The 23,735-nt window shown below is 38.8% G+C and overlaps 2 pseudogenes; one reads left to right on the forward strand and one right to left on the reverse strand.

Moving 5' to 3' along the window:
- The window catches only part of LOC148522643 (uncharacterized), a 42,072-nt pseudogene extending 29,523 nt beyond the window's left edge, over positions 1 to 12,549 (forward strand).
- Positions 1 to 23,735, reverse strand: part of LOC148522640 (uncharacterized) — an 808,266-nt pseudogene that overhangs the window by 297,863 nt on the left and 486,668 nt on the right.

Here is a 23,735-nt window from a genome sequence, read left to right on the forward strand (position 1 = left end):
ATTGTTTAGTTTGCCCCATTACTTTTGGCCCCTTAAAAAGTGGGAGGCACATATAGAAACCATTGTAATTCATACACTGTTCACCTGATTTGGATGCAATTATCCTCAAATTAAATCTGAAAGTCTGCAGTTAAAGCACATCTTGTTTGTTTCATTTCAAAGCCATTGTGGTGGTGAATAGAGGCCAAAATATGAAAATTCTGTCAATGTCCCAATATTTATGCACCTGACTGTATATGTGATCAACTCCATATAAGATATATAGAGGGGATTGAATTTTCCACTGGTCCCAATACTCCATTGAGGCATCTCATAGGCACATTGGGCCAAATGTAATAGGGTGCTAAACTCGCAATTTTTCACAACTCTCCAATGTAATAGGGTGTCTGTTCACAAAAACTCGCATTTTTCAGAGTTACTAAAACTCCCCATTCTCAAACTCGCATCCAGATGTTTTCACATTGAAAACAATCAACTCGCCCAATGTAATAGAGTGTCTGTTTCAGACTCACAAAAAAAAGATTACCAAAAGTCCCCAAATAATAGACCTGCTTCAGGCTAGCGAGTACATCCTGAGCAGGTCAGATTAACACAGAAACATGCACATATCCATGAAATATGTACATGTTTCTGTGTGTACTTATGTAAAATGTTTTTAAATAAAAAAAAAATTACGTGCACCCCCTCCCCAAAAGCATAACCAGCACCGGGCTTTATAAAACCTGTTCTGGTTCTAAAAATACAGGGGCCAAAATGCGTAGGGGGCCCCTGTATAGTAAGAACCAGCACAGGGCTTTGTTGAGCTTGTCCTGGTTCTGGAAAATCAGGGGACAAAACGAGTAGGGGTCCCCTGAAAATTCCAAAACCAGCACCGAACTCTTTCTAGCAGGGGGATAATGCCACAGCCAGGGAAAACCTTTCACCGGTGTCCCCGGCCAAAGCATTATCCCTGACCGCAAGTCAGTCCAGGCCGGGGATCCCTGGGGACTTGGGTACCCCCCCAATAAAGGGGTACCCCTCTCCAGGGCACCCCAGGCCTAGACTGATAGCCCGGGGCTACCCCGGCACCCTTTGGCTGTGGGTGCCAGGTTGATAGTGTTAGTGATTTGTGTAAAATCAAAGTTTCCATATTGTCTTTAGTTGTAGTTTAGTATACTATAATGCATTTGAAATGATTGCTACTACTTCACATGTGACCCTCAATGTTAGAAAATCCTAATGACATCTGTGCTGATTACCTTTGAATATATTGTGCTTAGATGTGTTTATTCTGTTTTTTACATTTGCATGTCCATTTGAGATCATTGCAAATATCCATATGTGAATTACAGTATTGAAAATAGCCCTCTTTTGGGTTTTCTCTATTTGCATGTTCATTGGAGATGAATGCAAGTGTATTCAAATGTATTGAAATTTACTTTTTCTGGTGACATAAAACAATGAACATATGTTCCTAAAGCTGGGCATACACGTCCAGATTAAATGCCTGTCAGACCAACATACATTTTATCTGGCAGCCCGCCTGCCCACAGATGTCCGCGGCATATACTGTGAGATATCTCACAGTGTATTAGCCCCGACATCTGTGCTCCGCCCCCCGGGGGGGAGACATTTCCCTGTTCCCTCCATTGAAAGGAACATAGGAAATGTCTGTCTATCGGCTGTGGCTGGGCTTACACTACCTGATGCGGCCGACATTTTAACTCATAAATATCAAACTGAACGGGCATGCTGGACAATCCAGCATGCCCATCCAAGCAATATTTAACCCTCGGACGCCTGCACACATGCTAAAATTAATGAGGTGATCTGCAGATATTGGGTGGATTCCCCCAATAATTATAGTGTGTATGGCCAGCATAAGACTGCCAGTGAGTCAGTGATTGTTATAATAGGTGGTAGATATACTGTATTACCCCTAATTGATTGATAATATTTCGCCTAGAATTTAACCTTTTTTTCTTTCTCAGTGGAGAAAACTATTTTGTGAATAAATATGTAGATGTTAATACATATGTTTAGTTTTGCTCATATTTTTTATTAGATAACATTGTAAGATAAGTTTTATAGTATACTAAACTATCCAATTGTTGTAAACCTAAAAGGATGCCCTCAATAAGAGCTGAATATTTACAGAGTGGATGGGATCAAAGGCAATATATAAAACTAAACCAGCAAAGACATCATACATAATATCACATATGAAACATATGCAGATCGAGGTTATGGGAAATAATACTTATACCCAAATGTCACCATTTAAAATCGATGTTCTGTATACTTGATTGATATTTTTCAGTGATGATCAATAAATGTCAAACAAAAGAAAATACAACAAAAACGACCAATGTGTAGTATTTGCAGTGCAATTAAAGGTACAAATTCCTTTCATGTGATTATGGAAATAGAATTGTGAATTCAAATTCTCCCAGAGGTAGAATAGATCCTTGCCACCGCTATTCACACAGTATGGCGTACCGTAGACTCACTACAATTATATGTGGGAATTATCTTTACATCACTATGTGTGATCTACAGAGGAGATAACTTACCCCAACTCACATGTGTAATGGTCGGGCTCCACCCTTAAAAGTTTCTTTAAGGTTACCGATGTAATGAATCCCATAGTTGAGGTGATGAAAAAAATATTTATTAAATACAAAAATGGATAAAAATTGTGTGTAATACACTAAAACAGGAACTAATGAAAGAAATCCATAAACAGAGTCCAAATCACAATAGGAGTGGGAAGATGGAAACTGAAAAGTATGCAAAAAATTACTCCCCCAAACAGGTGAAAAAAGGTCCGGACTTTGAAAACCTGTTATAAGGAGTCATGCATACCTCCAATCCATACTAGAGAAACACTCCCTTTTATAAGTCCTGAAAGAAGCCCTCAACTCTCTGCACCATAGCCGTTTTGATCTCTCCTGGATCTTTTTCAATAAGAGTCTGCTTCTTTCTTTTTTTCTTTAATTGTTCATGCATTACAAATTGGCTCTGAGGAGCACCACAGACTTACCAGTAAAGCGGCCCATAGACAGTGCAATTTTTATACACGATGTTTAGGATTTTGATCAATCGCAATGATCAATCGTGCACATCGTGTGTAGTATCTGTGTGTATACAATGCTGATGCACATCCCCGCAGTCGTATAGTTGGATCGTAGATCTTACTGCAAAACAAAACAGAAGGGGAAAGGGGATGAGGAGATGATGTCGCACAGGCCAAATATGTAGTGGTTACTTACATTGTCAAATATTATATCTAAGCCACTATTCCCTTGATATCTATAAGGGAGAATCTATATCTACAAATTATGCTGGGTAGTTGCGGTGCTCACTAGGGTACAATACATCTATAAAATTAAAAAGGAAAAGAAAACTCTATTATGTGAGCACTCTTGTTTCTAAATAAATAAGTATGACGTGGAAATATTTAAAATATAACTTTTATTAATCTAGTAAAATATAGGCCACCTAGTATCGACACACCAGAACAAACAAAAATATACACACAGAAAAGAAATCAATGTCTTGGTACATACATAAGATAGATTTTTGCAGCAAAAATCATGCTCCTAATCATTTGTTGAGTATAGTAAATTCTTATTTTAGGAGCAAACAATAGAAAACTTCAATCTCCTCCCTCTTGGCGAAATATTATGATTGAATTCTTCATATGTAATATCTTTAAATGATAAAAAATTGTATGTTCAACAGGTTGCACCCTCAATGATGTCAAGGATTTTTTTTACAATATGTGGCATATAGGTCTCAGGATGTAACCCAGATGAAATAAGGAAAGTCAGGGTAAAGAACTGTTATTCCTAAATCTGCTGCTCCCCACTTGTGCCGTAGCTATCTGAGAGGAGTGAGTGACTTCCAGAGCACAGTTACCCTTGGAAACACCAGACTGACAGGGACGTTACTCAAGTGTTCATTTCTACTGTCAAGTGTCATACATCAGCATTGGACACTTGATGAGAGAATTACTGATTGAGATTGGCCACAGTCAATAGAGAAATAGAATAGGTAGATCTATATAATCATGTTGTTTCATAGCACCAATAAAGTGACATCCTCATACCGCTGGATACATTTAAACCATAATATTGTTATAAATAACACATGTAATGGAAGCGAATATCCAGAATGATACACCTGGTATCAAGTTGTGAGTAGTACACTGATGCTATCTATAGCATGACACCCCTGAATTAGCATATATGATATAAAATGCCTGATTTATAGTGCCACGGGTAACCGTTTGTATGTGTCCAGAACCTACTCAGGCCTCCTTTGTGACTGAGGTCATATGACTAAATGGGAATATAGTGAATATTTTACAACACCAATTAGTCTCTAGTAAGTTACACACACAGAGATATCTATTACATAATGGCAGTATATTATCCAGTGCGGAATTCCTTTAAGGTTTACATGTAAGCCTTTGTATTACAATATATTTAAGATAATGAGAAACATAATTAATTATTACCTCTAACTTTGACTCAAGTACTAAAATAAAACTACTTGTTGGGGGGGGGATTTAAAAGTTATATTACATTAAAATTCTCCTTTCAAAAATAAATTCACACATTAACAACACTTTTTTTATGTGTCTAAGAAACTTATAATAAGCCTTTATATCACAATGTCTTTAAGATAATGAGAAATATAATTTTATTTAGATTTAAAACATTTGACTTTTAGTCAGGAATCTAATTCCAACATTTTGATGCCATTTTAATGCATCGTCATCAGGGTGTGTGTGTGTGTGTTATTATGTACAATGAATCATTGTGAGGTTCCTGCTGATATATAGAACAGGTTTTTCTGCTGAAACTCTGCCCAGACAATAGGGACTCCTATACAAAAGGTCCCTTTGGTGACATAACGGGAGGCCAGAGGCTTCTATGAGCTAATTAGAATACAAGGTGTTACCCCTGCTAAGGTGTAATTAGCATTTCCCATTGTAGTAAGTTACTTTAGGAATATTTACACCTCTTTTTCAAGACAATGAGCTAGGCACGGGAAGCTGCTTTGCTAAATGAAAATGTACTAATTTTATAAGACCCTAATTTACATGTCACCTCCTAGTGTAAGAAATCCTTCTGGTCATCCTGGGAACTACTGGAGAGAGATGGGGGAGGAATGACTATAAATAGGCTGTATCAGACTACTGATAATTGATGGAGGAGCTACTGGTTTAGTTGCATGTTGGAGCTGGAAGAAGAAAGAAATAAGAAACATACAAATGAAATAATCTCCAAAATAAGGTAATTATATCATACATAAGAATATATTGATACACACATAGACATTGCATATATTACTTTTTGTATGTTAGTAAAATTTAGGGATCATCTATGTAATAAACTTATATGTTCTCTATTAGAATTATTGTATCTGTTATGTATTATGTATCTATATATTCTCTGTCAACAATATAATCCACAGTATGCAATTTATATTTCTTTTTCTTTTGTTATTATGTGAGATTTTTTTTATCTATCAATTTACACATCTCATTGCTCCCTACCAATACAGTGGTTTTATGTGGCTAACAATTCTAGATAATCTTTATAATTGTATCCAAAATATTTACAATATTTTCTTTTTTTATTAGTATAATTAAAATTTAATAGTAGTTTACATATTACTCTGTGCATCTGGTTGCTATATATAAAGTGTTATGTAATTATTATTTATTATTAACAGTTTCATTATTAACGCAGCATATTCCATTGTGCTTTACAAATGGAAATAACATTAATAGAACCAAACTGGGTAGTAACAGACATAAAGGAAAGAGGGCCCTACCCGCAAGCTTATAATCTAAAATTTATAAGCTTATAAAGGTTCAAAAGAAAAAATATATAGTGTGAGACTTCAAACGTGCACTCCAGGACCTTATTGGAAATTGGATGCTCCTTGAATAGTAGTTAAAATATAACCTTTATTAAATGTTTAATTAAGATCACAAGCATATATTAAATATATATATAGTAGAAACGGTGCTGGTAGAATGGAAAAAGTGTATTAATATTTAAATGGAAAAATCCATTCAGCTGAATCACAGTACTATTTGTATTAATTGCTCTGTATTTTATCATGTTTTTGTATATCCTTTAGTTAGGGCAGTGTGCAGAACCATATGATTTTTGGTACTCTACTTTTCACATGGAATTTATCGATATATTATTGATGTAATTTATCAGTATAGTTATGCATTACTGTCTTCTTTGAACATTAGTTAATTTATTTATTAATGCAATATCAGAGCAATTGTAACATTGTAAACTATGTATTGTTTCAATGTTACTGAGGTCCACAAATGATATTAATGTTACTGTTTCCTTTTCAAGTTGATATTTGAAAAAGTTAGAATTCAGGAAGAGAGGATGGGGGGACAGGTTGATTGGTGATGGTATGATACAAATATAAGATGTTTGTAACATTCCTTAGTGTTACCTATTTATTCATATGTCTATAACAACATGAGGATAATATTACACACTTATTATCCATCTGGTCATTTTCTGCATAGAATGGGTAACATCTATTTTATAGATTGTTATTCCCCCTTTGATGATGGTAACATGAGATGTGATTGATCTTTTACAATGTCCCTGTTTCATATGGTGTTAATCCCATTTCATGCGGTTATTGTAAATAAAATTCTTCGCTGGTGTAATAATCCCCCTTCCTATCATAGGCAGTGTGAGAATGCAGATGCGGGTCTGATATTGCCCACCACTGTTGATCCCCCTCCCTATCTTAGACTGTGATTGCCATATGAGAATGCAGCCTCATGGTTCTGGTATTGTCCACTGTGGGTTTGACACTGCCTGCTGCTGATTCTCAGGAGTCCCCTGTACTCTGGACTCGTGCACTATAATAGCGAGCTGGTGCAGACAGGTTCACTGCATGTATAGACCATCAATACTGTAATTCAGCAGTATGGATGTGCAAGAGCCAATATTTATTTTGCCAGATGTCCATCTTCCTTAGGGCAAGCCGAGTCGCTGCCCTACCTTGGTTTAAGTACCTCAAACTTAGCAATCATCAATAGGGAGTATATCTAGGAATTTTACTCTTTTTTTCTCTATTAGAATATTTTTTTATTATTTTTTATTATTTGCTATGGAGATTCTATGAATGGTCATACATTAATTATAATAATTATAGCCTGGAATCGCTACATTGATGACCTCCTAATAATTTGGGAGGGACCACAAGATCTGTTTAAAGAATTCATAGAAGAACTAAACAATAACCCCTTCAATCTTAAACTCACAATGGAGATGAGCCAAAAAAAAATTACTTTCCTGGATCTCACCATAAAAATTACAGAATTAGGAAACATAGAAACAGATGTCTTTCGAAAACCCACTGCTACGAATAATATATTAAATTTTGAGAGCTCTCACAATATAGCAACCAGAAATGGAATCCCCAAAGGAGAGATGCTAAGAACACAGAGGAATTGCTTGGCTATGGAAACCTTTGAAGTAAGAACAAAAGAACTTGAAACATGCCTATTAAATAGGGATATAGCAGAAGAAACATCAAGAGAGCACACAAATAGGCAAAGCAAAAAAACATAAAAGATCTATTAGTACCAAGGATAAAAAGTGAGGAATCTACAACTGAAAAAAACTAGTTTCATTGGTACATATTGCAACCAATGGAAAGATATATGTGACATACTACAAAAACATTGGCATGTATTACTTACCGACGAAGAACTTGCCAAACAAATAGGAAATCAAATTAACATAAGTTGGAGAAAATCACAAAATATTGGTGTTAGACTAGTACATTTTAAAGAAAAAAGATAAACTTGAAGGAAGTTATTCATGTGGTCACTGCAAAGCTTGCAGTTACATGAAAAAGACCAAAAAGTATATAGACAGATGCGGATATTTCAACAAAATAAAGGGATATATCAATTGCAATATCCAAGGTGTAATATACTGCTTGGAATGTGAATCTCAAAAAAGATACATAGGAATGAGAAGTAGAAAACTAAAATAAAGAATACTAGAACATGTGGGAAACATCAGGAATGCTGAGAAAGAGAACTAAAATGAAACAATTTACCAGCATGGCTTAACATTTTCTGATGGAACGAAGAGGTAATCCAAAATATCTGAAAGCTTTTGGAATGGAAAAGGTCCAGCTGGGGATCAGAAGAGGAGATTTGAAGAAAGAGTTAGCACAAAGAGAACCAAAAATGATTTACATGATGAACACAATCATCACCAAAGAACTGAATGAAAACAATAATTCTACAGTCTTTTTAGATTAATTAACAGTATACTTATTCCCCCTAAAGAACGGGGATCTGAATACCATTCTTAGGACCTTGATACACTTGGAAACTCACTATCCAACACACATTCAATATAAGAATTTTAATATTTAGATACATTTTTGATTATTACATATTTGCACTAGCACTTTCTCATTTATTTTATTTTTGTTTTTAAACTTTTTTAGAGGGATTATCTCAGATATAAACTTCCATCTCATATCACAATATTAAAATTATTATTTTACTAAATGTTGTATTTTATGGGTATAAAGGGAATCTGCATTTACAAAATATTCTGATTTATGAAACATAAATCAAAGATCATAGACCTTTTGTCCACTTTAATGTTACTCTATCAGTAATATTCAATTATGGGGATATCACTCACAGTCACAACAGTTTATCACATCCACAAGGATATGAGATTTGATATAAACACTTTTATTTAGTCTTATATTTACACAGGATATATGCATAGGACTAAGGACCTCATTCAGAGCCGCTCGCAAAATGCGAGCACTCGCTCTGAATGAGGACGGCCGCATCTAAACATTGATCCGGCCTCCTGGCCACTCACTAGGCTGTGGGTTACCACCCAGAGCCTTAACGAGCGACCAGGTTGACGGTCGCGAAGGTCAAGACCCTCGCGACCATCGGGGCTTGCAACGAGACCCTTGTGGTAGGGTCTCATCTGCCACAAGCCCCAGAAAGCTTCTGGCTCTAATAGAGCCGGAAGCTCTCCCACTGACATCACTGGTGATCTCGCTCACAAATGGCAGGCATTAGCTTGGGAACGCCTCCGTTTGTGAAACCACCCCCCACTGCACCTACAAAATGGGGCGAGCTGTCGATCAACATCAACAGCCGCCCCTTTTGTAGTGTGCCCTGGAGCGAGAGAATTTCTCTCTCACTCTGGGGCTTGCGCACGCACAGTGTGGCCGTGGCGCATGCGCAAAGCAAAACTTTTACCCAATTGTGAGTGCTCAGGCGCTTGCGAGCGGGTCTGAATGAGACCCTAAGATCCTATGCTTTCCTCAAACACTATCCTATTGTCTTAACATTTTAACACTTTCACTGATTTTAGCACTTTTGAAATGATTTATGTCACTAATATTACACAAAAATATTTTACATTTTTTTTCCATATTTTTTCCATATTTTTCCTATTATTACACTTGATAAAAATTATTAATTATAATGAGTGAATATAACACCAATTAAACCTTATATATGACAGTCACAAACATCACTATTAGTAACTGTCTTTTGAATATGATTAATGATCAAAATACTATTTATTATATCATACTACAAATAATTTTGTTATATATTATTTTAATCTTAATCTAATTTAATTTTAAATAAATGTATTAATATTTTCAAGGAATAGTTTTCAATATAACTAAAGAATATCATTATTATTATTAATTCATGTATGACCATTCATAGAATCTCCACAGCAAATAATAAAAAATAATAAAAAAATATTCTAATGGAGAAAAAAAGAGTAAAAGTCATAGACACACAAAGAGGTATCGAGGTAACAGCTCCTTCATAGTATCTAATATATTACTCTGTGCATCAGGTTAGTATATATAAAGGAGTATCTAGGTGACATCTCCATCATAGTATCTTATATAGAACACTGTGCATCAGGTCATTATATATAAAGGGGTATCTAGGTGCAGCTCCATCACAATATTCTACATATTACTCTGTACATCAGGTCAGTAGAATATATATAAAGGGGTATCTAGGTAACAGCTCCTTCATAGTATCTAATATATTACTATGTGAATCAGTTTAGAATTAATAAAGGGGTATCTAGTTGGAAGCTCCTTAATAGCAAATAATATATTACTTATTGCATTAGGCTAGTATATAAAAAGGGGTATCTAGGTGGCAGCTGCTTTATAGAATCGTACATATAACTGTGCATCAGGTTAGTATTTACTAAGGGGTATCGGGGTGGCAGCTCCATCATATTATCTTACATATTACTCTGTTCATCAGGTTAGTATATATAAAGAGGTATATAGGTGGCAGCTCCATCATAGTATCTTACATATTACTCTGTGCATCAGGTTAGTATATATAAAGAGGTATCTAGGTGGCAGCTCCTTTATAGTTTATTAGATATTACTCTGTGCATAAGGTAAGTATTTATAAAGGGATATTTAGGTGGCAGTTCTAACAAAGTATTTTACATATTGCTCAGTGCATAATGTTACTATATATTTGTTACTGTTATATATAGTTTGGGTACACTAATAGGCATATTCAATTACCCACAATGTTTTCCATGTAGATAAAGCTCTAGCCAGAGCTATTCATTTAGTTGGAGGGGCATAACTAGGTATTTAAAGGCTCCACAGCAAAAGTGTGTAAGGGCCCTAATGTACCACCCTCTGGTGAAACAAGTATATATCACTTTTAGCTTTGACAAGAATGATGAGCCCCCTGAGTTCTGGCCCCATAGCAGCTGCACCTATTGTACCTGTGGTAGTTATTTCCATGACTAAATATCAGTTTCCCAGTGTGAGAAGGCCGGAGGTAGCATGTGGTAACCCATAGACTCAGTAATAAGTGTTTGAATCTGTGGGTTTAATCCCCAAAGGGTCCATCTAACTCAGATATATCTTTATTCACCTGAGGCAGCATCTGAATTTAAGGGATAATATTGTGTCAAATTAAACCTGCCCCTCAGTCTTACACAAATGCACATATGCTGCTGGGCACATGCATATTTGGTTTTTAATACAAACTATTAAGTCAAGTTTGTTTATCATAGTTTCTCCACCTTTTGTGATGTACCCTAGGCCCTTACACCAAACCTCCCCATGTCTCTAACACAAATATTCTTATTTACCTTTTAAAACCTGCTTATCTCCTATAACAATGATCACTTATTCCACTGCACATATCACACTGAGCAGTGACTGTGAGATGGTCACATTATCCCCATTCCTATGGTGTGTGCAGAGATAATGGCGGCATCCTGGTGCATCAGCTGACAGTAGGTGTGACAGTATGAGTAGCATGTGTTACCCATCTATGGTCAGTGCAGGGGATGAGCAATGTATAATCTGCACATTCTAAGGTCACAGTATGAGGATTACAGTATGGTTATTGAAACAATAATAGACTGTGTATTTTATATCAAGTATTTATCTGCTGCAGGAGTGTAGAGGTCTCTGTGCTGCACATCTGACTGGAAATTAGGATATAGCAATTTAATAACATATTACAATTTTAGAACAATTTTAAATGATCGGGTCATAGTTTTTAGGTTTGTTAATATATATATATATATATATATATATATAATGTTCCTAATAAAATATAACACTATAACTCTAATAATAGATGTAACCTAGTAAATTTTATTCTTTTAATAATTTACATTTTTCCTTATAGGTCAAATACGGAGCAGAATCTGCACTATGAATATTAGAAGACGTTGTGAAAAGTAACATTTTTCTCTGATCAAGCAAAATAAAAACATTATTTTATTCTACTGGAGGATTTGATAAAGCTACTATCATTTTCTGAAAAGAAAAACCTTTACAGCTAATTAATTTCTCATCTAATACATGATGAGTCTCATAGGAAAGAAAGCTCATCTATGCTCTGAGTGTGACCAAAGCTTTACACATAAATCATATCTTATCATACATCAGAGGAGTCACACAGGAGAGAAACCATTTACATGTTCTGAGTGCAGCAAGTGTTTTATCACCAAGCACCTACTTGTTAGACATCAGATGATTCATACTGGAGTAAAGCTGTTTAATTGCTCTGAATGTAGCAAGTGTTTTACAACCAAGCAACAACTTGTCATACATCAGATGATTCACACAGGAGAGAAACCATATAAATGCTCTGAATGTAGCAAGTGTTTTGCTAACAAGTCAAATCTTGTTACACATCAGAAGATTCACACAGGAGAGAGGCCACATAAATGTTCTGAATGTAGCAAGTGTTTTATCACCAAGTTAAATCTTTCTACACATCAGAGGATTCACACAGGAGAGAAACCACATAAATGCTCTGAATGTCGCAAGTGTTTTACCACCAAGCAAGTACTTGTTAGACATCAGAGGATTCACACAGGAGAGAAGACATTTAAATGCTCTGAATGCAGCAAGTGTTTTAATAGCAAAATAACACATATGAATCACATCAGGAATCACTCTAAGGGCCTGAATGTAGCAAATGTTTCTTAAGTGGGTTAACTTGTATAACTTCTGTATGTTTACATGTGAGAACATTTTAATTTTTTGAATGTGACAAGTGTTTTACATAAATTAATCTTGTTAAGGACAGGAGAGGAGAAACATCTATAGCTTATCCTCTGCACCAGTGTAATAAACAATGTGTATGTGGAAACCCCCCAAAAATTGCCTGAAATGATTATTTACATTTTTGAAACTTTATATGTTACTATCATGGCATAAGGCTGTGCTACTACCGACACCTAATACTATAGTATACAACAAACAAGAGAGAAAATACCATTTATCTTAGAATATTTGTCTGGTTTAAAATATAAATTTTATCTGTTTTTTAATAAAATTAATATCATCCATGTTAAAATATACCATCAAAATATTAGAACATAAAATACAGTATAAAAGAAAGGCACAAATAGGTCTGTGGAAGTGATAAAAAAAACAAAATGGAACTGGAACAAGTGTTGATTGTGCTTCCGATGCTGTGACTGATCTCTGTAATATACAGGTGTCCTGCTCATGCAGGTGCTGGGACTAGTAGTAGAGATTTCTATCCAAGTTTTAGCAGGAACCTCTCAGTACTGGGATTCTTTCTATGGGAAACAGTGTATGATAAAACTGTAAATAAGGTGCATTGTTACCTCCAGTATATATGTATGTACTTTCTAGCCCTGGCTATTACCTTCCCAGCTTCCATACTCTGGTATCCTGGCATATTATGTGTTTATCCTTATGGACTTAGGAATGTTGATATACACCATCCACACCAAAGCCATGTCTACAATGACCTGGCACTTCTGGCACAGGTAATCTGCACTCTGATCTCCCCCTCCCGCTCCCCCTCCCTCTCACCTCACTATGTAGTGCTGCTCCATGCTAGTTGGGCTGGCCCTGGTTGCAGTGGACACTTGGAGATGATGTAATCTCCAAACGCCACTGAAACCAATCGAGCAGCATGCGGCATGACAAGGGTCATCGTGACCTGGATTGCACAATATACACTACAGTGTGACATGGGAACTATCCTTTGCCAACCTCCTAAGCTACCAGAGTTTGACCCCAGGTTCCTGGACCTGGGTGGATCCATTTACACTGAAAACATCCTGGGTTGATGCATGTTCACATGCACCAACCCACGATTTTCATGTTGGTATAAAAAGTTTATTAGAAGCACATGACAAGGTTGGCTAGACATTGTACAAACATACCTTCTAAAGAAACCCAGACCCCCAAACCTGGAGAAATGCATCAGGTAATATCATAACAGCTCTGTTGGACCATTTGTGCACAGGATATGCATTTGCATACTGTCTATGAGATTGCCATCTTCATATTGAGCCGATAGAAAACTGTTCACCACCTGCACACCTCCCCGACATTGAGCTCTCCGGGAACAGGTGTTTGATCTGCAGCCGGACTACCATAGATAATCAGGTAGCTGCTAAACTGTTAATTGAGATAAAATATACCAATAGCCACCATCGGAGGCTGGCATTCCCGCTGACAGGCTGCAGAGTGCTGCACCATACAGACATCTGAAAGTCATTGCTTGGGTAACCGGCAATTTGAGATTGAGACAGATTGTGCCTTCTATCAAAGCACACAGAATGTGCTCTCATTGTCAGATGATGAAGCGCTGCACCCCACACAGGACTATCTGGGGTGAGTGTGTGTTCTCAACAGGTATTGTGCCATTAACACATATGGCTGACTACCAGGGCTGGATTAAGGGGGGCCGACAAAGGCAGTTGTCCAGGGGCCCCCACACACAGAGGGGACCCCACCTCTAGAGCATGCAAGGGGGGGTTCTGAGAAGCTAGAAACCCCCCCTGAAGGACCAATTCCCCCTGCTAACATGACCGGAGGGGACAGAGCCAATATGACAAGCCCCGCCCCCAAATTACCCAAAAATCGTGGCATTACGGCACGAGGGGGCGTAGCCTAAGGATGTGACCAGCAGCTGCATATAAAGTAAGTGTATGTGTACTGTTTTATTGTGTATATATGTGTATGTTTGTGTTAATGTGTGTGTATACTGCTATGTGTGTATGTATGTGCTTGTATACTGTATATGTTTACTGTTTAATTGTGTATATATGTGTATGTATGTGTTAATGTGTATATATGTGGTAGTGTTTGTGTATATGGCTGTGTGTATGTTAGTGTGTATGTATGTGTTTATGTGTGTGTATACTGCATATGTGTGTATGTATTAGTTTATGTGTGTGTATATACTGTATATGTATTAGTGTGTATGTATGGTATACTGTATATGTGTGTTAGTGTGTATGTATGTGTGTATTTTATATATATATTATATATGTTTGCTACATTTATATGTATATGAGTGTTCAATACATACGTGCAGAAATAGTAAAAAAAAAATAATACAAAAATATATATATATATATCAGTCCTGAGGAAGGTGGTTCGATCCCCGAAACATAGACTCTTTAATAAAGCCCCCAGTTATGGGGTATGGTATTCACCATTGAACAGTCTCCGAGTGCCGCCAATCAGTTACTTTGTTGGATTGTGGAGGTAATGTCCCTTGGTGAGGGTACCAGAGCAGTATACTCTGTGGAGCACTGGAGTGCCGGGGTCCATGTTACCCATATATATATATATATATATATATATAATATCGCAATGGACCGGCACTCCGCTCAAAAAATGTTAACTTCGCCCGGTGCCCCCACAGAACAACTAGATATTTTGCAAATGGTGCGGCACTCACGGACAGGAACAATGTCAATGATCAGTGGACACGTCAATAACGTTTCAGTTGCTTTATCCAACTGTACTTTCTGAAGACAGTTGGATAAAGCAACTGAAACGTTTTTGACGTGTCCACTGATCATTGACATTGTTCCTGTCCGTGAGTGCCGCACCATTTGCAAAATATATATATATATATATATATATATATATTGTATATAACCCCCCCCGGAAAATCCGGTATTTGCTCCTGCCCACACAGGGTTGGGGTAACCCTGTGGAGAACAGGTGTCCAGTGTCCACTGATGGGGGCTGAGCACTGACCTGTGTTCTGAATGCAACAGCACAGTCAGCGATGCCACATAGAGTGCAGAGGGGCTCCCAAGTCCCCTCATCAGCATCGCGTGACACATCAAGTACATGACGCTGATCACTGATATCGGGCCTCAGTAGCCGCTCTGCGCTCTATGCAGCAGCGCTGACTGTGCTGCTGCATTCACAACACAGACCCAGAAGGTAAGTAATCAGGGAGGGTGGGGGTAGGCTCCGTGTGGCGGGGGAGAGAGGGTAGGCTCCATGTGGCTTGGTGGGGGCCCCCACAACTTAGTTGCCCCAGGGCCCCCACAAGCCTTAATCCAGCCCTGCTGACTACAGTGTCAATAACTTATACCTTTGGTGAACTATTCAACATTTGCATCCCAGAGAATATATTAGTTTAAAGTTCACTTGAGAGTAAAAGGACGCCCTTTGTATTTGGAAAATATCCATAATGACACAGATACAATGATAATAAGTAATAATCTATCTACAGACATTGGGGGTCATTCAGACCCACTCGCGAGCGGCAGTACGCTCGCAAGTGGGTCAATGCTCCCCACTGCACATGTGCACGATGGAGGGAGCTCCGTCGTGCGCATGCGCGAGACCCGGCGAGCGAAGGACTTTCCATCGCTCTGGGTTGATTGACAGCACGCCCCCTTTGGTGGGCATGCCGGGGGCGTGCCTGCCAGACGGAGGCGTTCCTATGGGAACGCCTACCATCTGAAGCCGGCCCCACTGACATCACTAGTGATGTCAGTGGGAGTGATTTTGGTTCTGATAGAGCCAAAATCACTCCAGGGCTTGCGGTTGAGAAACCCGACCACAGGGTTTCACTCGCAAGTCTGATGGTCGCGATGGTCAAGACTATGGCGACCATCTTGTTGGACGCTCGTATATGCTGTGGGTGGTGACCCACAGCTATACGAGTGTCCAGGAGGATGCTCCTTTTTAATGGAGGTGGGCCCTGATTCAGAGCGAGCGCTCTGGTCAGAGCGTCCGGCTCTGAATCAGGGCCATTGTGTGTGCATACCAGCTGTATCAGGCATTGCATAATCCTCGGTTTATGATGACTCGGACTTCCCTATAGATAATTATCTGTGCACTGCCCTAATACACAGAGTTATACATATTGTATTAGCACTAAGAGTTGATACATATAATTTAGAATACTGAATACAATATTTTTGTAATCATTTGTATCATGTTTATAGTGTTTTATTAAATAGCTTTTATAGTATCCATTGTTCTTTTTCAACCAAGCGCTTCAACATATTTTGCGCAGTCTTTTCTTATTAGCAGGTTGCAGATCCTGCTGTTTGCAGCTGCCAGATTAAGAAAAACATATATTTATATATTGATTGGTTGAGAGGCTCATCTTTCTCTCTTTGTGGCTACACATTGTACAAGCACACAGCAGGGAGGGTTGTATCTAGGATGGTAAAGCAAGGCTGGGAAGGTAGGATCTAGGGGCCACAGAGCAAAGTAGGCAGGACTTGAAGGGGCACAGGGCCTGATTCAGAGCCGGACGCTATTTGCGGACGCTCGTTCAGAAAAAGGGGCTGGCTATTTAAATTGAGCGCTCGCTCTTTGCGGTCTGTTGATGCCTCTATGTCTGATCGAGCGAACAAAACATGCGCTCGCTACTTTGTAAAGACGCCCTTGGCCGCTCGCATCATACGTCATCTCCGCTATTTATTTGATTAATCGAGTGCATCGAAAGGCGTATGAACTGCTCACAATTCTTGTGGTAGCATTTTCCTCCCGCAATCATGTGAGCAGTTCAGACTAAAAGACAACCAAGTGACGTGGTCGATGACGCTGCTTTGTTAATTATGCACGCCCTTAAAACGCCCGTTTTGACCGTTTGGCATGCCTGCGTTTGGATCTCCACTACCCGTTTTCAAGCACCTTCCCCTGTTACCACCCACAAACGCCTCATTCTGTCACTCAAATTAGCAGGCACTCGCTATTTTGCGAGCACACGATTTCCGACTGCACTGACTAGTTGGCGCATGCGCATTACAACCCATACGAATGCGCAGATGTGAGGTATCTAGGTGGCAGCTCCATCATAGTATCTTACATATACTTTGTGCATCAGGTTAGTATATATAAAGGGGTATCTAGGTGGCAGCTCCATCATAGTATCTTACATATTACTCTGTGCATCAGGTTAGTATATATAAAGAGGTATCTAGGTGGCAGCTCCTTTATAGTTTATATGATATTACTCTGTGCATAAGGTAAGTATTTATAAAGGGATATTTAGGTGGCAGTTCTAACAAAGTATTTTACATATTGCTCAGTGCATAATGTTACTATATATTTGTTACTGTTATATATAGTTTGGGTACACTAATAGGCATATTCAATTACCCACAATGTTTTCCATGTAGATAAAGCTCTAGCCAGAGCTATTCATTTAGTTGGAGGGGCATAACTAGGTATTTAAAGGCTCCACAGCAAAAGTGTGTAAGGGCCCTAATGTACCACCCTCTGGTGAAACAAGTATATATCACTTTTAGCTTTGACAAGAATGATGAGCCCCCTGAGCTCTGGCCCCATAGCAGCTGCACCTATTGTACCTGTGGTAGTTATTTCCATGACTAAATATCAGTTTCCCAGTGTGAGAAGGCCGGAGGTAGCATGTGGTAACCCATAGACTCAGTAATAAGTGTTTGAATCTGTGGGTTTAATCCCCAAAGGGTCCATCTAACTCAGATATATCTTTATTCACCTGAGGCAGCATCTGAATTTAAGGGATAATATTGTGTCAAATTAAACCTGCCCCTCAGTCTTACACAAATGCACATATGCTGCTGGGCACATGCATATTTGGTTTTTAATACAAACTATTAAGTCAAGTTTGTTTATCATAGTTTCTCCACCTTTTGTGATGTACCCTAGGCCCTTACACCAAACCTCCCCATGTCTCTAACACAAATATTCTTATTTACCTTTTAAAACCTGCTTATCTCCTATAACAATGATCACTTATTCCACTGCACATATCACACTGAGCAGTGACTGTGAGATGGTCACATTATCCCCATTCCTATGGTGTGTGCAGAGATAATGGTGACATCCTGGTGCATCAGCTGACAGTAGGTGTGACAGTATGAGTAGCATGTGTTACCCATCTATGGTCAGTGCAGGGGATGAGCAATGTATAATCTGCACATTCTAAGGTCACAGTATGAGGATTACAGTATGGTTATTGAAACAATAATAGACTGTGTATTTTATATCAAGTATTTATCTGCTGCAGGAGTGTAGAGGTCTCTGTGCTGCACATCTGACTGGAAATTAGGATATAGCAATTTAATAACATATTACAATTTTAGAACAATTTTAAATGATCGGGTCATAGTTTTTAGGTTTGTTTATATATATATATATATATATATATATATAATGTTCCTAATAAAATATAACACTATAACTCTAATAATAGATGTAACCTAGTAAATTTTATTCTTTTAATAATTTACATTTTTCCTTATAGGTCAAATACGGAGCAGAATCTGCACTATGAATATTAGAAGACGTTGTGAAAAGTAACATTTTTCTCTGATCAAGCAAAATAAAAACATTATTTTATTCTACTGGAGGATTTGATAAAGCTACTATCATTTTCTGAAAAGAAAAACCTTTACAGCTAATTAATTTCTCATCTAATACATGATGAGTCTCATAGGAAAGAAAGCTCATCTATGCTCTGAGTGTGACCAAAGCTTTACACATAAATCATATCTTATCATACATCAGAGGAGTCACACAGGAGAGAAACCATTTACATGTTCTGAGTGCAGCAAGTGTTTTATCACCAAGCACCTACTTGTTAGACATCAGATGATTCATACTGGAGTAAAGCTGTTTAATTGCTCTGAATGTAGCAAGTGTTTTACAACCAAGCAACAACTTGTCATACATCAGATGATTCACACAGGAGAGAAACCATATAAATGCTCTGAATGTAGCAAGTGTTTTGCTAACAAGTCAAATCTTGTTACACATCAGAAGATTCACACAGGAGAGAGGCCACATAAATGTTCTGAATGTAGCAAGTGTTTTATCACCAAGTTAAATCTTTCTACACATCAGAGGATTCACACAGGAGAGAAACCACATAAATGCTCTGAATGTCGCAAGTGTTTTACCACCAAGCAAGTACTTGTTAGACATCAGAGGATTCACACAGGAGAGAAGACATTTAAATGCTCTGAATGCAGCAAGTGTTTTAATAGCAAAATAACACATATGAATCACATCAGGAATCACTCTAAGGGCCTGAATGTAGCAAATGTTTCTTAAGTGGGTTAACTTGTATAACTTCTGTATGTTTACATGTGAGAACATTTTAATTTTTTGAATGTGACAAGTGTTTTACATAAATTAATCTTGTTAAGGACAGGAGAGGAGAAACATCTATAGCTTATCCTCTGCACCAGTGTAATAAACAATGTGTATGTGGAAACCCCCCAAAAATTGCCTGAAATGATTATTTACATTTTTGAAACTTTATATGTTACTATCATGGCATAAGGCTGTGCTACTACCGACACCTAATACTATAGTATACAACAAACAAGAGAGAAAATACCATTTATCTTAGAATATTTGTCTGGTTTAAAATATAAATTTTATCTGTTTTTTAATAAAATTAATATCATCCATGTTAAAATATACCATCAAAATATTAGAACATAAAATACAGTATAAAAGAAAGGCACAAATAGGTCTGTGGAAGTGATAAAAAAAACAAAATGGAACTGGAACAAGTGTTGATTGTGCTTCCGATGCTGTGACTGATCTCTGTAATATACAGGTGTCCTGCTCATGCAGGTGCTGGGACTAGTAGTAGAGATTTCTATCCAAGTTTTAGCAGGAACCTCTCAGTACTGGGATTCTTTCTATGGGAAACAGTGTATGATAAAACTGTAAATAAGGTGCATTGTTACCTCCAGTATATATGTATGTACTTTCTAGCCCTGGCTATTACCTTCCCAGCTTCCATACTCTGGTATCCTGGCATATTATGTGTTTATCCTTATGGACTTAGGAATGTTGATATACACCATCCACACCAAAGCCATGTCTACAATGACCTGGCACTTCTGGCACAGGTAATCTGCACTCTGATCTCCCCCTCCCGCTCCCCCTCCCTCTCACCTCACTATGTAGTGCTGCTCCATGCTAGTTGGGCTGGCCCTGGTTGCAGTGGACACTTGGAGATGATGTAATCTCCAAACGCCACTGAAACCAATCGAGCAGCATGCGGCATGACAAGGGTCATCGTGACCTGGATTGCACAATATACACTACAGTGTGACATGGGAACTATCCTTTGCCAACCTCCTAAGCTACCAGAGTTTGACCCCAGGTTCCTGGACCTGGGTGGATCCATTTACACTGAAAAAATCCTGGGTTGATGCATGTTCACATGCACCAACCCACGATTTTCATGTTGGTATAAAAAGTTTATTAGAAGCACATGACAAGGTTGGCTAGACATTGTACAAACATACCTTCTAAAGAAACCCAGACCCCCAAACCTGGAGAAATGCATCAGGTAATATCATAACAGCTCTGTTGGACCATTTGTGCACAGGATATGCATTTGCATACTGTCTATGAGATTGCCATCTTCATATTGAGCCGATAGAAAACTGTTCACCACCTGCACACCTCCCCGACATTGAGCTCTCCGGGAACAGGTGTTTGATCTGCAGCCGGACTACCATAGATAATCAGGTAGCTGCTAAACTGTTAATTGAGATAAAATATACCAATAGCCACCATCGGAGGCTGGCATTCCCGCTGACAGGCTGCAGAGTGCTGCACCATACAGACATCTGAAAGTCATTGCTCGGGTAACCGGCAATTTGAGATTGAGACAGATTGTGCCTTCTATCAAAACACACAGAATGTGCTCTCATTGTCAGATGATGAAGCGCTGCACCCCACACAGGACTATCTGGGGTGAGTGTGTGTTCTCAACAGGTATTGTGCCATTAACACATATGGCTGACTACCAGGGCTGGATTAAGGGGGGCCGACAAAGGCAGTTGTCCAGGGGCCCCCACACACAGAGGGGACCCCACCTCTAGAGCATGCAAGGGGGGGTTCTGAGAAGCTAGAAACCCCCCCTGAAGGACCAATTCCCCCTGCTAACATGACCGGAGGGGACAGAGCCAATATGACAAGCCCCGCCCCCAAATTACCCAAAAATCGTGGCATTACGGCACGAGGGGGCGTAGCCTAAGGATGTGACCAGCAGCTGCATATAAAGTAAGTGTATGTGTACTGTTTTATTGTGTATATATGTGTATGTTTGTGTTAATGTGTGTGTATACTGCTATGTGTGTATGTATGTGCTTGTATACTGTATATGTTTACTGTTTAATTGTGTATATATGTGTATGTATGTGTTAATGTGTATATATGTGGTAGTGTTTGTGTATATGGCTGTGTGTATGTTAGTGTGTATGTATGTGTTTATGTGTGTGTATACTGCATATGTGTGTATGTATTAGTTTATGTGTGTGTATATACTGTATATGTATTAGTGTGTATGTATGGTATACTGTATATGTGTGTTAGTGTGTATGTATGTGTGTATTTTATATATATATTATATATGTTTGCTACATTTATATGTATATGAGTGTTCAATACATACGTGCAGAAATAGTAAAAAAAAAATAATACAAAAATATATATATATATATCAGTCCTGAGGAAGGTGGTTCGATCCCCGAAACATAGACTCTTTAATAAAGCCCCCAGTTATGGGGTATGTTATTCACCATTGAACAGTCTCCGAGTGCCGCCAATCAGTTACTTTGTTGGATTGTGGAGGTAATGTCCCTTGGTGAGGGTACCAGAGCAGTATACTCTGTGGAGCACTGGAGTGCCGGGGTCCATGTTACCCATTTATATATATATATATATATATAATATCGCAATGGACCGGCACTCCGCTCAAAAAATGTTAACTTCGCCCGGTGCCCCCACAGAACAACTAGATATTTTGCAAATGGTGCGGCACTCACGGACAGGAACAATGTCAATGATCAGTGGACACGTCAATAACGTTTCAGTTGCTTTATCCAACTGTACTTTCTGAAGACAGTTGGATAAAGCAACTGAAACGTTATTGACGTGTCCACTGATCATTGACATTGTTCCTGTCCGTGAGTGCCGCACCATTTGCAAAATATATATATATATATATGTATATATATATATATTGTATATAACCCCCCCCCGGAAAATCCTGTATTTGCTCCTGCCCACACAGGGTTGGGGTAACCCTGTGGAGAACAGGTGTCCAGTGTCCACTGATGGGGGCTGAGCACTGACCTGTGTTCTGAATGCAACAGCACAGTCAGCGATGCCACATAGAGTGCAGAGGGGCTCCCAAGTCCCCTCATCAGCATCGCGTGACACATCAAGTACATGACGCTGATCACTGATATCGGGCCTCAGTAGCCGCTCTGCGCTCTATGCAGCAGCGCTGACTGTGCTGCTGCATTCACAACACAGACCCAGAAGGTAAGTAATCAGGGAGGGTGGGGGTAGGCTCTGTGTGGCGGGGGAGAGAGGGTAGGCTCCATGTGGCTTGGTGGGGGCCCCCACAACTTAGTTGCCCCAGGGCCCCCACAAGCCTTAATCCAGCCCTGCTGACTACAGTGTCAATAACTTATACCTTTGGTGAACTATTCAACATTTGCATCCCAGAGAATATATTAGTTTAAAGTTCACTTGAGAGTAAAAGGACGCCCTTTGTATTTGGAAAATATCCATAATGACACAGATACAATGACAATAAGTAATAATCTATCTACAGACATTGGGGGTCATTCAGACCCACTCGCGAGCGGCAGTACGCTCACAAGTGGGTCGATGCTCCCCACTGCACATGCGCACGATGGAGGGAGCTCCGTCGTGCGCATGCGCGAGACCCGGCGAGCGAAGGACTTTCCATCGCTCTGGGTCTCGCACCAAAGGGGGCGTGCTGTCAATGTTGATTGACAGCACGCCCCCTTTGGTGGGCATGCCGGGGGCGTGCCTGCCAGACGGAGGCGTTCCTATGGGAACGCCTACCATCTGAAGCCGGCCCCACTGACATCACTAGT

Source organism: Taudactylus pleione, unplaced genomic scaffold (assembly GCF_031769625.1).
Source record: "Taudactylus pleione unplaced genomic scaffold, aTauple2 ptg000145l, whole genome shotgun sequence".
NCBI lineage: Eukaryota > Metazoa > Chordata > Amphibia > Anura > Myobatrachidae > Taudactylus > Taudactylus pleione.